The sequence below is a fragment of the Diabrotica virgifera genome, chromosome 10, assembly GCF_917563875.1.
Source record: "Diabrotica virgifera virgifera chromosome 10, PGI_DIABVI_V3a".
Lineage (NCBI taxonomy): Eukaryota > Metazoa > Arthropoda > Insecta > Coleoptera > Chrysomelidae > Diabrotica > Diabrotica virgifera.
This window is the reverse complement of record NC_065452.1, coordinates 15,798,837-15,815,600: the sequence shown is the minus strand read 5'-3', so window position 1 is coordinate 15,815,600 and position 16,764 is coordinate 15,798,837. Positions and strand designations below refer to the sequence as shown.

General features: G+C 32.0%; 1 protein-coding gene across 2 annotated transcripts in view; it reads right to left on the bottom strand.

Annotated features, from left to right (window-relative positions):
* The window catches only part of LOC114333243 (plexin-A4), a 933,823-nt gene that overhangs the window by 662,148 nt on the left and 254,911 nt on the right, over nt 1–16,764 (bottom strand). The window contains exon 4 of one of the 2 annotated variants that reach the window (XM_050663391.1): nt 13,393–13,419. The exons of the other annotated variant lie outside the window; for it this stretch is intronic. The gene's annotated coding sequence lies outside the window, so the exon portion shown is untranslated. The remainder of the gene's footprint in view (nt 1–13,392; nt 13,420–16,764) is intronic. 2 annotated transcript variants of the gene reach the window in all.

Here is a 16,764-nt window from a genome sequence, read left to right as displayed (position 1 = left end):
GTCTTAGATACATTTTAACGTCTGGAACATCTTCGAAATTAAGAAAATTCTCTTTGCATTCTCTTATTTGATTTCTTGAAAAAAGTGTGTTTATTGTTCCGTATTTTATACCAACTCTATATAAACCGTTAATTGTTTAATCTTGTATGATACCCAAAAAATTTCGAGTATCTCCTTTGGCTCTATTAAAGCTGGGGATAGGTATTGTTACAGTTTTTCCGATCGAAATTGGAGGAAATTTTTTTCAATATATTGTTTCAAAGCATTAGCCTGCACATAAAAACCTTCAATCGCCTTTCCTTTATTTATTTTAATCTTTTCTGTCTGTGTACAACTCAAGCATGTAACTTTTCTTTCAAAACCTCCATAGTATGCACCAAGTGTGCAAGCACACATTTACCACCTGATTACAAATTATTCACGTATATGCGTCAAAGCTCTCTTTTTGGCAAATACAACAAACCATATCTGAAGAAATTACCAAATTACGTGTAAATAAGAATCAAACTCCGTTCGACCAACTCAGACGGATTTTGATATATTCAGAGTGAGAAACGTACAACACAAAATTTTCTGCCTCACAATATTACAAGCTGAAATAACGTTTCACGTTTCATTAAAAAAGAAGAAATATTGGAAATATTGGGAGTGTATACTAAACTCATACAATTCTGTGGAAGCTATTTCCTTAAAATATTTTTATTCTGTGTAAAAAATTTAATAATATTTTTAAATATTTAATGAAATAAGTTTCTTATTTGTTATGGTGTAAAACACATTTGTTTAGGGTATTTTCCTCTAATTTCGATCGAAAAAAATGTAACAATACCTATTCCCAGCTTTGATAGAGCCAAAGGAGATGCTCGAAATATTTTGGGTATCATACAAAATAAAACAGTTGACGATTTATATAGAGTTGGTACGAAATACGAAACAATAAACACACTTTTTTAAGAAATCAAGTAAGAGAATGCAAAGTTCATTTTCTTAATTTCCAAGATGTTCCAGACTCTCCAAGAAGCTCTCTCTAAGAGAAATTAGTATAAAATATTCTAAATTTGGATTACAAGGCTTTATAAAATGCTACTGCAATAAGAAATGCTCTTCAAAATTATGTAAGTGTAAAAGGTCAACGTATTGTGCAACACTAAATGCCATACTGCCTCAACATGTGAGAATAAACACTAATTTTTTATTAAAATAAAAAAATAACGTTTCAATAAACCTAATCTAATAAATTACGACATTTTAATAGATGATCGGGGTTTGACTAGTCAAACCCCGATTTCATAAAATTAAATTTCGACCTTTGCCTGACCAGCTTAGTCCCTCCTAGGTTTGACTAGTCAAAGGCCGAAACTGTAATTTATTTCGGGCTTTGACTAAGACCGTCAGTCAGACCTGAGGATTGCCTAGTCAAACCTAGGAGTGACTGAAATTCGGGCTTTGACTATAACATATAGAAACCCTCAAGTATCTCGGAAACGGCTTGCACGATTTTTATAGGTTTTGGTGGGTAGGGGTTTTCTAATGCAGCCGATATTACAGTGATATTTACATTGTTGTCAGATTTTCCGTTTTTCTGGAAATCTAATGAACTTTCTTATTTCAAATGGAACACCCTGTATATTTTTTGCGTTTCGAAGTCCTTAAGATATACTGATTATTTTTCATATTATAATCTCTATACCTAAATGCCATAGTTTCGGAGTTATTGCTACATTCATTTAAAGAAAAAATTTTAAACAAATTATAAAAATCATTTTTTTCGTCCCGTGTAGACATTATTTTACGTTCTTTGGATCATTGGGAACAAAAAAGGTCTTTTGTAATGTTTCTCTAAAGTTAATCGTTTTCGAGTTACATATTATATACAATTTAAAACTAAAAAAAAATCGAATAATGACGATTTTCAAGGTACAAAAACACAAATAAAAAATATTATTTTTGAAACTGTGGAGTACCCAAATTCAAGCTAAATTCTTCTTCCAGGGGCTCGCTATAAAATTTTTTTGCACATTTTATTCTTAAACATTGATTTTAATAATCGTTAATAAAGCGCATATGAGAGGACGGGCGATCGGGCTGCATTAACAACTAAAAAACAATATTTTAGAATGAAACAAGCTTAAATTACTTATTGTTAGCTGATAAAATAAGGCTTTAGCTTGAATTTCTGTACTTAGCAGTTTCAAAAATAATATTTTTGATTTGTGTTTTTTAACCTTGAACATCGTCATTATTCGATTTCTTTTCGAATCGTTTTAAATTATTTATAACTCGAAAACGATTAACTTTAGAGAAAAATTACAAGAGAACTTTTTTTGTTCCCAACGGTCCAAAGAACATAAAATAATATCTACCCGGGCCGAAAAAATTGATTTTTATAATTTGTTTAAAAAGTTTTTTTTAGATAAATGTAGCAATAACTCCGAGATTATGGCCTTTAGGTATAGGGAATATAACTTGGAAAATAATCAGTATTTCTCAAGGTTTTTAAAACGCAAAAATATACAGGGTGTTCCATTTGAAATAAGAAAGTTAATTAGATTTTCATAAAAAACAGAAGATCTGACAACAATGTAAGTATTTATATAATATCGGCCACATTAGAAAATCCCTACCCACCACAATCTATAAAAATCGTGCAAGCCGCTTCCCAGATAATTGAGGGTTTCCATACATAAAACTCACTTTGTATATTATATTATTAGGTACACATTAATTGGATCAATACTTCAATGCAATCAATTTGAACTTTTTATGATAAAATTAGTGAATTAGTCACTATTTTTATTGTATATTTTGAATCTATAAAAATACGACTATATTAGTTGCAATAAATTATCAAATTGATAAGATACAGTGTGTCGCATTTAAGATGAAGACACCCCTATGATTCGGCTACAGATTTGAAATTTTGCACAGTCATACAGGGTGATGGTTCACAATTTTTAAAATAGTCAACTGAACTTTAAATTTTAAACGCGGCCTACTGAGAATCCACAAACAGGGTGAATTTTCGATATGCGATTCGATTTGCTTCGCGTTAGAGATATCGAAAAAAGTTATTTGGAAAAGTTGTTCCAAATATTATTATAACCCCACAGACCAAATTTTATGACAAAATTCACACTTTTAGTTTTTTGATCAGTTGTTGTAGTCAGGATCCTAAATCCTAAAATTGGCTGTCCCGAGATGCATCTCGAGACAGCCAAAAACGGTTTTTTCGTTCTTTCCGCTCAGATATTAAAAATTCTGCCTCTGCCATTCAAAAGAACGGCAAAAAGTACACAAAAAAATACTATTTAAAAGTTGGCCAAATCATATCATAACCTAAAATTTTTTGAAAATTTCAAAAATTTTTCCTGGGCTCATTTTTCGTTACAAAAATCTGAAAAAAATCAGGTTGTTTTGTATTCAAAAGATACAATCCCTTGAATTTTTTCAGATTTTTTAAAGTAAAATTGCGCTCACAAAAAAATAAAACCTAAAAATTCTTCTTTTCTCGATTTAAGACGTTCTGGGACCTCTGCGAAGCTAAAAATTTGCATGAGGGCATAATTTTATATTATCATTTATCGAAAACATAAGTAGCGGGGCTAATCGGTGCGATTTTTGACCATCTTATCCCGCTATAGCCTTTGATTCAAATAAAATACTGAATGGTTTATGAATATATTTTAGTTTCCACGTATTTTTCGAGGACTTAATACCATTGTTCTTGACATGTGGCTAATCTTTAAGGTGACGGGCCATCATAAAAACGGTTGAAGTAACGACGGACAAAAGCGCAAGAATTCTGGTTAACTGGTTGTTACGAAAATAATCGACTTCCCCGCAATTACTTCATTCTTCTCAAATGAACAATGAAGTTGTAGAACATTAGTGACGTCACACCTTACAGTTAATATGCAATCGTAAGTTGAATGCTGGTGCCAAAAATAGGTGCCTGGGGGCGTGTATACTCATAAATGTATAAACTACAGGATCTCAACGTATATGATAAACAATTGGACAAACAATTAAGTAGTCTAAATTGTATAGTCCGTCTAGAAAGTATCCGGAATTTTATATTTTCCTAATTTTAATAGATTTCCTTTCTGTAACATTTTAAGACAAAAGTAATGCATCAAGTAGGTTGTGCCGATAGTAGGTTATGGACAAAATCGCATGACAACACCATCAGTCAAATATTGTTGTTTGCAAACAGACTTAAGATTTGTGAAATAATGTCGCAAGTAGAAAAAAGAAAAGTGGTGGAATATTTGTATAGAAAGAGTGTCCGAAACGTTAAAAAATTAGTGCACTTGACTGAACTCGGAAAAAGTGCAGTGTATGAGACAATAAAGAGGATAAAAATGACATAGATATGAGACATAGACCAGTTTCGGGCAGACCGCGTAAGATTCGCGGCAACAATTTAAATGCTTTAGTGGCTTTAGGACGACAAAATACGCGCCTAGGGTTTCGAAAGTTAGCGAACAGATTTGGAAATCAACAAAGAATAAAATTGTGCCCAGAAACTGTCCGCATCTCACTGAAAAAGCAAGGCTACATATCAATGAATCCAAAAAAAATCCCTACAATGACACCTCTGCAAAGGCAACGAAGAATAAATAGATTTTTGTCGAACGTTTTCGAGAAAATAATTTTAATAATGTCTTTATAGTGTAGGAAACAGAGGTTGAACCTTGCAAAATGGACACAAGTCCGGTTTTATTTTTTTTGTGGTATATCAAGGGGTGCTTATTATGAGACTAACTTTTTCTTAAAAAATTTCGCCCCGGAACCCTCTTTTTCACCCCTTTAAAGGGGGTAATTTGTGGTTTTTGCGGAACGTAGCCCTTCCTGTACCTTTTGCAAAAAATTTCTTTTATAGAAGTATGAAGGGGACTATATTTTCTACAATTTATTTTCCAACAGCATATGTCTATCACCCACACACCGTTTAGTGGGGGTGGGGCCCCAAAGTTGACAAGTTTTTAAAAAAATTATTTTTCCCTAACTGTAATGGAAATTAAGAAGAAATCCTGCGGCAATTATTCACAAATAAGTGACTGATTTTATGGTATAGGTTTCACTTAAGGGTAATTGCCTTTTTTTTTAATTACAGGGTGTTACCTTTTAAAAAACCCCTTTTTATACCATCTGAACCGTTTATAATAGAGTAAAAAGACTTTCAGCTATTACCCATGTACTGGTGCTATTTACAAATTTGTATAATGCACCCCCATTTTTTCCCCGGAACCACCCCAAAAAAAAGAAGAATTAATAAAGAAAGTGATTTTCTTGGAATCCTTCACACACAATGCCCTTTATTAATATACTTCATATATCATTTTGTGCACGTTATTATTACCCATGCATGGACACGAAAAGCCATTTCCTAGTGCAACCCATGTAGCCAAAAAAAAAAAATAAATAAAATGGGGGTTTGAAAAAAATTTTTTTTTTTGCTTTTTGGTTCATATGAGCATATGCTTCATCAATAGTGTTTTTCAAAAATATATATGGTTATTGCAACATCCCTGCGGAAATAACCCCTATCTTTGAAAATATACTGCAGAAACTACCCCTATCCCTTGGCGAGCATTTCTTCAAAAGTGCCAAACTGAATTTCCTCTATCCACATGGCATTGCAAAAACATTTGGCTATACCATTATTTAACCCTTAAACGCCCAAGGGTGGGTAAAAAATGTCCTAATGCACCTAAAACACCTAATGCGTATTCCCTTGTAACATATTTATTACGTGTTTAAAAATTTTAAAAATATTATTTATTGTTAAAAAGACAGCCCTTTATCGAATGTTAATTTGGTTCTACCGATATTTTTGAAAATAAAAGTAGCATCTCGAGTTAAATATGGGTGGGCATAAAAAGTACACCCTTGGTAAAACTTGTTACTAAAGGTTTCTATATAATTTCTCGTTGGTAGGAAGATAATCCGTATAATTACCGACGTATAATTACATAATCTACATAATTATCCGCCAATGAGGAGGTTGAAAGGAAGAATGTGGAGAAAATCGACAAATCTAAATTACTGGCTTTTACTGATGTGTTAATTTTGTTGTAAATTGTAATTTTGTTGTAAGGTTTGTAAATTGTTTATATTAATATTTTAGAAGATGCAGTGTTTATTAAGCATAAGATTCTTAAGTTAAATCCATTTTCAACAACTCTCAATAAATATATTAGCTATGTTCGAGGTGGACATTTTTTACCCACCCTTGGGCGTACATGGAACCTAAAAAAGGTTGGGCGTTTAAGGGTTAAAAAAGAACAGATTGTCTATTGTAAACAATGGCTACAGTATTGTCCGTAGGTCTTGTTCATATTATCTGTTTCTTTTAGTGCTAAAGGTTCAGTTCAAGTGAATATAAGTACTTATTACAAGCGTCTACCATTTAGCAGATATTACGGACTTACAACTTACAGTGACAGTGGTATTTGACGGCTACAGTGACTCGACAAAGAATATTAAAGCTGCAGAACAACGTCGTGGAACTACAAAAACATCATCGGGTTCCGAGATTATCTTTGATGAAAATATAACAGTTCCAGCGAATCAACAACAATTTTTCGCTAACATTAATAATAAATTTCGTTTCATTTCCATGTTAACTGACAAATTAACAGCTGCGAATATTGAAGTGAAACAAACTAAAAATGACGCAGATGTCCTTATAATTGAGACCAGCAAACAAACTGAAAAATTTAAGGCAACAAACACAACACTTGTAGTTGGTGAAGATGTTGATTTGTTAGTACTGCTTACTGCAAGAACTCCAGTAGATACAGAGTTATTTATTTTCTGAAACCTGGAAGGGCTCAACAGCGAACAGAGATATACTTATTCTTCGAAAAGTTTATTGGCTTATCCCGAATGCCAAAAGTACATTTTATTTTTACATGCGATAACCGGCTGCGACACTACGTCAGCAATGTACAGAAGGGGCAAAACGTCAGTACTTAAATTATTCGAAAAAAAAATAGATTTGACTGACTGTTGTAAAGTTTACAGAACTTGATTCCACACCGCAAACTATAATTACGGAAGGAATTCGCTTTCTTCTTGCGGTTTATGGAGCTCCAAAAAAAATTAGTTGTCTTGATAAATACCGATACTTAACTTTTGTAAAAAATACGCGAAACAAGAAACAAGTACAACTATCATGTCTTCCTCCAACATCAGCATCTACTTTTCAACATTTGTATCGAGTATATTATCAAGTTCAAACATGGCTAGGCAATAAACTGAATCCAGAAGACTGGGGTTGGAAATTAATAGATAATACTCTGGAACCGATTAAAACCTTACTCCCTCCTGCTCCAAAAAAACTCCTTTACACTATTTTTTGCAATTGAAAAAAGGTTGTAGTGCCAAATGTGGATGTAAAAAAGTCGGGTTGCTGTATTCTCTAGCGTGTACGAACTGCCAAGGTCAGTCTTGTTCAAATGTACAGTTTAGTACAACAGAGGAAGACTCCTGTGATTTTAATGAAGAGACCAATGACTCAGTCACATTTGAACAATTTTTGAACATCCAGCAAGAGGAAGAGGAAGAAGATGAAATCGAAGAAGACTTTACTGTTGAAGTAGACTTTCAAGAATATGAATCTGATTAAAATATCTAAAGAAATCAAAACAATAGTTAACCTAATAATCAATAGCAATATCAAAATCAATATCAATAATAAGGTAATATCTAGAACTTGACCGGTATTGTTTCCTTAAATTATCCTAAAATTGTCAAAACAGTTAGTGGAGTAGGCCTACAGGGGAAACCACGGTAAAAAAAACGCGCCGAGTACACTACCTCACAGGTGGTGTGGAAACGTGTGCATATCATGTATAATGTGACTCATTAGAATCACGATATCTCAGGAATGGCAACTCTTAGGAAAAAAATAGTAAGGACTATTTTTGTAGAAAATTTTAAGATCTACAACTTTGGTTAAAGGTTCTTTTTTGATAAAACTTACGGTTTTCGAAAAAAATCCAAAAAATCTCAAATTTTGACTTTTGACCCCGAATAACTTTTGTTGCACACATGGGATCGATGGGGACTTTTAAAACTTTATTTGTTATGGTATACCCTAGCTCTCCACCAAAATTTGGCTCTCCGGCAATTTTTGTTATTTCAAATGTCTATATAGACCGGGTTACAATGCCTGGTCTTTAACGTCAATGTCCAATTTACATCATTGTCCGTAACGTATACATGCATTGCCCCGTATACATAACGTATACATATAACGTATACATATACATGCGTTATTACGCCATAATCATATAGGCCAGGGTAATAAGACAAAAATATACCCTGTTCGTGACACTTTAGCAGCCAGGGTACTGAAGTGTTTTTTCGACAAGTAATACCTATAGGAACAAATTGTAACTATTTCCTGCGTATGATCTGGCGGCCATTTTTATTTATAAACAATTAACTGTCAAAAAATGGCATTTTTCCCTTTTTTTTTTCAAATCAATGGAAAACAGTGAAACCTATGATTTTTTAGTACAAATATCTTTGAGATTATGGAAAAAGCTTTAAAATGACATAATACAAAGTTTGATATATTCATTTATTGTTAATATAATTGGGAAAAGGTCGGAATTGCAAAAAAAAAATATTTTTGCAATAACTGTTGTAAAAATTAGTGTACAGGTTTGAAATTTTTGTCAAATGAGGGTTCTTTGGTGCTTAATATGTGATAAAAATTTCAAAGCGATTCATTTAATTGTTTAAATTTTATTCGAATTGTTTATCTCACAGAGCATTTTTTTTGCAATAACATAAGTCAGAAAAAAATGACGTTAGAACCATTCCAGAGGTGTCAAATGGAAGAGCATGAGCTATATTTTCAACTTGGTTTAAAAAAAGGGAATAAAAAATGCCTTTATTAGTAATAAATAATTATGCAAAAGTATCGTAAATCTTTCCTTATAAACTTTTTTGATAACTTTTTACAAAAACATTTCCATTAACATTTTACCCTGTTTTAAGTGCACAACTACCAAGTAATGTTATTTATATCATAATTGATAAAAAATTATAATAAATATATGTAATTTCCTATATAACAAAATAAAAAGTTTATAAGCAAAGATTTACGATACTTTTGCATAATTATTTATTACTAATAAATGTATTTTTTATTCGCTTTTTTTAAACCAAGTTGAAAATATAGCTCATGCTCTTTTATTTGACACCTGTGGAATGGTTCTAACGTCATTTTTTTCTGACATGTTATTGCAAAAAAAATGCTCTCTGGTATAAACAATTTGAATACAATTTAAACATTTGATTAAATCGCTTTGAAATTTTTATCACATATTAAGCACCAAAGAACCCTTATATGATGAAAATTTCAAAGCTATACACTAATTTTTATAATAGATATTGCGAAATTATTTTTTTTTGCAATTCCAACCTTTTTTCGCAATTATATGAACAATAAATGAGTATATCAAACTTTGTAATACGTCATTTTAAAGCTTTTTCCATAATCTCAAAGATATTTGTACTAAAAAAACCATAAATTTCACTGTTTTCCATTGATTTGAAAAAAAAAAACGGAAAAATGCCATTTTTTGACACTTAATTGTTTATAAATAAAAATGGCCGCCAGATCCTACGCAGGAAATAGTTACAATTTGAGCTTATAGGTATTACCTGTCGAAAAAACGCTTCAGTACCCTGCCTGCTCGAGTGTCATGGAAAAAACCTTATTACCCTGGACTAATGTGACATTTATATACTCGCAGTTAATTGTATATTTAAATTTCCTTTTTATCCAGCTAACATATATATTATTTAAAAAAATGTTGATCTGATGTTCTGATAAGACGGAATACGCAGGAAAAAATAAAAAAATCTATTTGATAAAATGCTTTTATATAAATAAAAGTTCTAATCAATTCCAACATTCTCGGCCTTAATGTATTCTGTTTAATATTGACTACAAACAAATTTACCTGGAATGATTTCCCCATTGATTATCGCTGGCAAGAAAATGAACTCATTTAAGGGAAATACTCGCAATATACGGGGTGTAACAAAAAGGCAGATGATAAATTAAATCACATATTCTGGGACTAAAAATAGTTCGATTGAACCTAACTTACCTTAGTACAAATGTGCACGGAAAAAAAGTTACAGCCCATTGAAGTTACAAAATGAAAATCGATTTTTTCCAATATCGAAAACTATTAAAGATTTTTTATTGAAAATTGACATGTGGCTTTCTTATTGCAGGAACATCTTAAAAAAAATAACAGTGGAATTTGTGCACCCCAGAAAAATTTTATAGGGGTTTTGTTCATATATTTGTGTACGTTACAATTAAATGATTATTGGAGTACCATTAGTTAAATATGTAAACCCTATTCCACGAACATACGCCTGTTTTGGATTACTTCGACAACGAGTATTTTACTGTGCCAAATAAGAAGAACGAAAGTAAATTGCAAATTACATTGTTGTTTATTGGAATAATTATTAGCGCCATTTACTTTCGTACTTCTTATGTTGCACAGTAAAATATTCGTTGTCGAAGTAATCCACAACAGGCGTATGTTCGTGGAATGGCCCATACAATGTTTTTGCAATTATTCTCTGGCAATAGGCCAGAGATATTTTGAACATTTGTAAAATCCACATATTCGCACCTCAGCTCAAATAGTGTCACAACTCAAAAAAAAAAAAAATTAAAAACGGTTTTATTGCACCAACAGTTTAATAAAACTACAAAATCTTATCTAAAAAGTGTTGCATTAAAATTTTTATGGAGTACAAAAATTCCACTGTTATTATTTTTTAAGACGATCCTGCCATAAGAATACCATATGTCCATTTTCAATAAAAAAATCTGTAATAGTTTTCGATATATTGGAAAAATCGATTTTCATTTGAATACTAAGGTAAGTTAGGTTCAATCGAACTATTTTTGGTACCAGAATATGTAATTTACTTTATGACCTGTTTTTTGTTACACCCTGTATATAGGCCGGGAATTTCTGTGGAAATTAATAAACCATGATAAACAATTATTTTATTTGACTATGATTTAATCACGTATAAAAAAGTTATATTAACAAGATTTATTAATTCCATGAGAAATGTCCAACAGTAAGTTGGATGCATAAAAAATGTCCGTAACAAGTTCCCATGCTTTTAAATGACTCACTAAATCAGGTCTAGCTCCAGAAGTTGTATTGTGGACTTTGGATTACTTACGCCTTCAATTGGACTTCAATCAGAAGAAATACTGGGCCATATGGAATAGTGTTCAAATATCGGGATTGCGGTCTGTGGCTTAGATTGAAACTACATTTATTTGTGTTGAATTCGATATTTCCTTGAATATTTATTTTTTTAACTTCATCAGGAACAAAAACTAATCACATTACAATACCTATATAACTTACAAATTCTGTAGAGACATTTAAATATCTTGGAATAATTTTAAATAAGAAGAGGACGCAAGAAGATGAAATTGGATAGTAATAAAAGCAGCCACAAGAACATATCATTCTCTGTATCAAAATTTCTTAAATAAAAAGGAAATAAAAAGAAGACCAAAATAGTAATATTTAAAACAATTTGCGTAGGTACCTATCACTACATATGGATCAAAGAATTGGGTACTGAACGACAAACAAGAAAAGAGATTACAAGCCGCGGAAATGAGGTATTTAAGAAAAATCGTGGGAGCTAGGGGAACTGATAAAATACGTAGCAAAGATATTAGAAGATAATTAAAAGTAAAAACATTAAAGGAAAAAATTCATGAAAATAAATTAAAATGGACAGGACACTTATTTAGAATGAATGACAACAAACAAGTTTAAATAACACGGGAAGCGAGGTTGATAGGGAAAAACAGGAGAGACCGTTTAAGGAAAACCTGGAATACAAGTGTGAAGGAAATATTGAAGAATGGAGGAAAATCGTGGCAGGAAACCAAAGAATTAGCGAGAGACAGAAAAAAGTGGCGTAAGTTCGCAGAGAATAACGAGTAAAGAAGAGACCTCGACACCTTCCGGTGTAAGAAGAACATCGATTATCGATTATGTATGTATGTAAATGGTGTACTTTATATGAACCAATTCTTAGAACTACACATATAGTTTTCAAGAATGTCCCAGACTTAAATTATTAGGCCTTGTCCATATGTGGGCGGTTTGCCAACGTCGGCGTCGGCTGCGCGGTTTACCTGTTTTACTTGATCTCACCCTAATGCCGCCTTTGAAGTTTCGGACATCTTGGCTATTAGTATACTCTAATATGTCTGTGTAGATTGGTATTGGATCCGACCATCACTTGTAACACCGTTGCCGTATCCTCTATTTTTTCATACTATCACGTTACAATTTTTTGTGATATTATACACGAGCGGGACACCCTCGAAAAAGCGCTTAGTTTTCGAGATACTGACCACGGAGGGGTGAATGGCTAATTTTATTCATACTTTATATTTTCGAGGGTGCTGAAAACGAAAATGAGGTTTATTTTGAATTTTATGTGGGGGAACATTGTCAAAATCTCAAGTTCCATTTTAATATTTTTTTCTGAAAATTTTTACAGTATATAGCTCTAACATTTCTGAAGACAAAGGTACCTGCTTCAAGTTTTTATTTTTATCATGATAAAGGTTATGAATTTTTCAAAGAAAAAGGTGCGGATTTGTGCATTGCAAAGTTTAATCGCAAAAGTTGTGTGACGAAGTTTAAAATTTAGCTTCTTAATCACGTTTATTTGAAAGTAGAGAGTACAAAGAAGTTTTCTGGTAAGTTTTAGATCAAAATGTTTTATAGAAAAAAAATAGTGCAACTTTTAATGTCGACATTAGAAATCCCCAACATAAAGCTTATTTTTTGAGGGACAGACAATCTAGGTCTAATTTCTCACCTTTAGTACTATCCTTGGATTATAAGTCATTTGTCATTCTACCTAGTATAATGACGAAGAAGTAAACGTTCTTATTCTATTATTCTTGTAGGTACATTTAACATTGATTGAAATTATAAAGGAAATGGCATGGCAACAGTGAGACGCACAAACATAAGATTCAGCTGTGCGGTATATTAGGATGCACTAATATCCAAGATGTCCGAAGTTTCACCCTAATACCAAGAAAACAGGGGGAAAACAGGTAAACCGCGCAGTCGACGTTGGCAAAGAACTCGCATATGGACAAGCCCTTAGTCAAAGATAACTACGATCCCCATAAAATCTACATTTCAACATAGATACGCATTCATTTTTGAAACTACCTATGTGTATATCCTATTATAGTAACAATGTTCTCTTATGAATTATCTACGATGCGGTTAACGAATAGCTGGGTAGACAAAATTTTTCAAAGGTTTAATAACTTACTAATTTGTCAATTGGTTTTGTGATTACCTGCAACAAAAATATATTTATTAATAAACTAAAATAGATATTAATAATTATTTACCACAGATAAGTTTTGGTGAGTTTTAAGAGGTAGCTATTTATATCACCATTTTCGTGCAATCGGGTAATATGACCAATTGAGAATATAAAATTCTTAATTGAATGTCAAACAATGCGCTCTTAAAACCTACCAAATTTCAATTGCATATCTCAACCGGTTTTAGAGCAATAAATAAATCGTCAATTTGTGAGAAAAATTCTACCATCCCGTATCTCGGAAACGAAGCATTTGCGGACATATGTTTTAAAGCAAACTGTAATTATTTTTTCATGCAGAATTACCCCTTAAAGCTTGTCGCACTTATTTAGAAACACCCTGTATTGATAAAGAACTTGGTTAGTTGTTAAAGTACCTAACTTTTTTATTATCCAACATAAGCAAATGAATCAAAAAACAGAATGTTAAGAGAACCTGAGGTTATAGTTCGGTTTTAATTTCAGTATTTTATAAATGCTAGAATATTCCACAGGGTGTGGTGAACTTTGAGAAAAAAACACAGTTTGATTGGTACACCCGGTATACAATGACAATTTACCTGGCTAGCAACAATATTATTATAACGATATTGTTAAATAATAAGGCTATAACATATTAAAAAAATCACTTAAATCGGACAACAGGTTTAGGAAATTCGAGACATAAAAAATGACCCATTTTTAAAGTGGTGCGTAAATTTCATGGAGTAGTGTATTAATGGCCCGACCGATATTAAGGGACCATTTTTTAAAATGTTTTTACTACATAAACTGTTCCGTACTACAAGCTACTACATTTAAGTTAATTTTTGATTCTACTTATATCTGTGCTAATTAGGTATAACTGAGAGGTATTTAAGATTAGTTGAGAGCAATTAGTTAAAAAAAGGTAGGTGGCGCTTAGCCCGTTACTCCACCAGTGGTAGAGCACCCTTTCTCTAATCGGATCTTCTATGAATGCTTTATAAGCTGCTGGTTATAGCCTTTATTTTATGTTTTCGATCTTATTAAATATCTTTCTTTTTGCACTCTGTTCAATTAATTTTTCAGTCGTTAGTGATACTCCGCACTCATTTATTGATTCATCTCTTCTTGACACTGTAATTGACTTGAGTACAACAACTTAATAATATATAGATATTTTCTCCTTTCAAGTTGTCAATGACGAATTTAAAAATTCACCACCCCAGGAAGCTAAACGTTAAAAATCTCGTAAAAATAAAGTTGGTAACATGTCTTGCTCCATTCTTTTACGATATCTTTGTATTTTGTTTTCCTTTTCTTTTATTCATGCAGCCGTGAATTATTACTTATTCGCTTTTGGCGCAATGTCGACGGTTTTCCTCGTTTATTCTCTCCGGGCTTGTTGGAAAATTTACTTTTTATGTCTGCCAACATTAGAAATATCATCATAGTCTTGGTTAAATGGTGATCGCTGGAAAAGACGAAAAGAATATCGATCTTTAAGTGATATTAAGAATGTGTTTTAACCTTCCGATGACCAACCTTTTTTTGTTACAGGGATGACCAAGGGGGGGAAAAATGACCCCAGGTCAAAAATTACAATTAACAAAAAAATTAAGTTTTTTTTATTTTTTTTTTATTTTTTTTTATGGCATGGACTTTTTGTCATTCAGCCAGTCACAACATGAGTATTAGTGTAATGTGTAGTGTGTATGTTGAGTAAGTGTCTTGTTCTAAACAATAAAACACTGAAAACGTTTGTTTTCTATACTTCCACAAAATTTATTATAACTAAGTGACTACAGCTGTTTCGGCAGAGTGCCTTTCTCAAGTGATATAGTTTACAATGTGTTTGCCTTTTTAAGTCTTCAACTGAAGAGGTTGAGGAGTGGGGAGCTGTTTGTCTCGAGTTGGTCATTCAGAATTATATCTGTATTTTTCAGTTTATTAATTTCCATAGATTCTAAAAAAGATAGCTTAAGGCCTTTATTTTGAATATGCAGAATTTGAAACTCTTCATTGAAGGAATGATTATGATCTAGAAGGTGAAGTGCGTATGTAGAAGTGTCTGTTTTTCTATTGTTGAATGCCCTTTTGTGTTCTGCTATCCGTTTGTCAAAAGTTCTGCCAGTTTGACCGATGTACGTTTTCGGACAGTCACCACAAGTTAGTTTGTACACACCACTCTGTAGTTGCTTTCTCTTTCGGCTTTTATTGTTCTTAATATATTTGCTTAAGTTGTTGTTAGTTCTGAAAGCTGGTGTTATTCCTTTCTTTTTTATGTATCTGGCTATTTTTGTTGTTATCTTGCCAGTATATGTGAGAGAGCCAGTATATGTGAGAGAGCAGCTCCCCACTCCTCAACCTCTTCAGTTGAAGACTTAAAAAGGCAAACACATTGTAAACTATATCACTTGAGAAAGGCACTCTGCCGAAACAGCTGTAGTCACTTAGTTATAATAAATTTTGTGGAAGTATAGAAAACAAACGTTTTCAGTGTTTTATTGTTAGATAAAATGAACTTCCATCAAGTAACGGTCGAATCCATCAATTATTTAAGTGTATTCTTACTTTGCAAAGTCGACGTCATTAGCGTAAAACTACTTGGAATTACACATAATAGACGGTATTTTACTAAACATCAACTTCAGAATATTTTTTTGTATTCGAAAAATATAGGGAATTTTTTTTATTTCAAAATATGAGGATATATAGAATGATATTAAAGTCAAATAAAAAAATAATGGGTTAAAAATTGAAAATACTTTTGAATTTATTAAAGAAAAACATACGCTGGGGTCACAATTTCCCCCGCTTGGTCATCCGAAGGTTAATATAATACATTATATTTAAAATTCTAGTATGTACAACATACTCATACATGCCTGGAAACAATCTAATCTGCTATTACATATTTGCTCTGTAATTTAAGTTGTCAAAGTTCTTTTCAAAATCGTTATATCTCGATGTTGACTGGAGAACGGTGTGCCGTAGTTAATCTTAATATGACTAATCGTGATCGAAGTGATAATACAAACAGTGGCGTAGCTAGTCCCACAGGAGCCCCATATCAAAGTTTGTCGCGGGGCCCTTTTCCACCACTGATATGGCATAGTGCTAAAAAAATGTTCAACAAAAGAAGCAAAAACGCTTGTATAGAATAGAATAGAAATATGCTTTATTGTCACTGAAAGTTTTACAATTTTATGGACAAAGCTTACAAAGATTAGGAAAAAAACAATAACAAATACAGTTTACTGAAATTACAAAAATCGTCAATATTATTAAAAAATAAAAGATAATGAAATAAAACAAAACAATATAGGGTGTTTCATTATTAATTGGAAATAT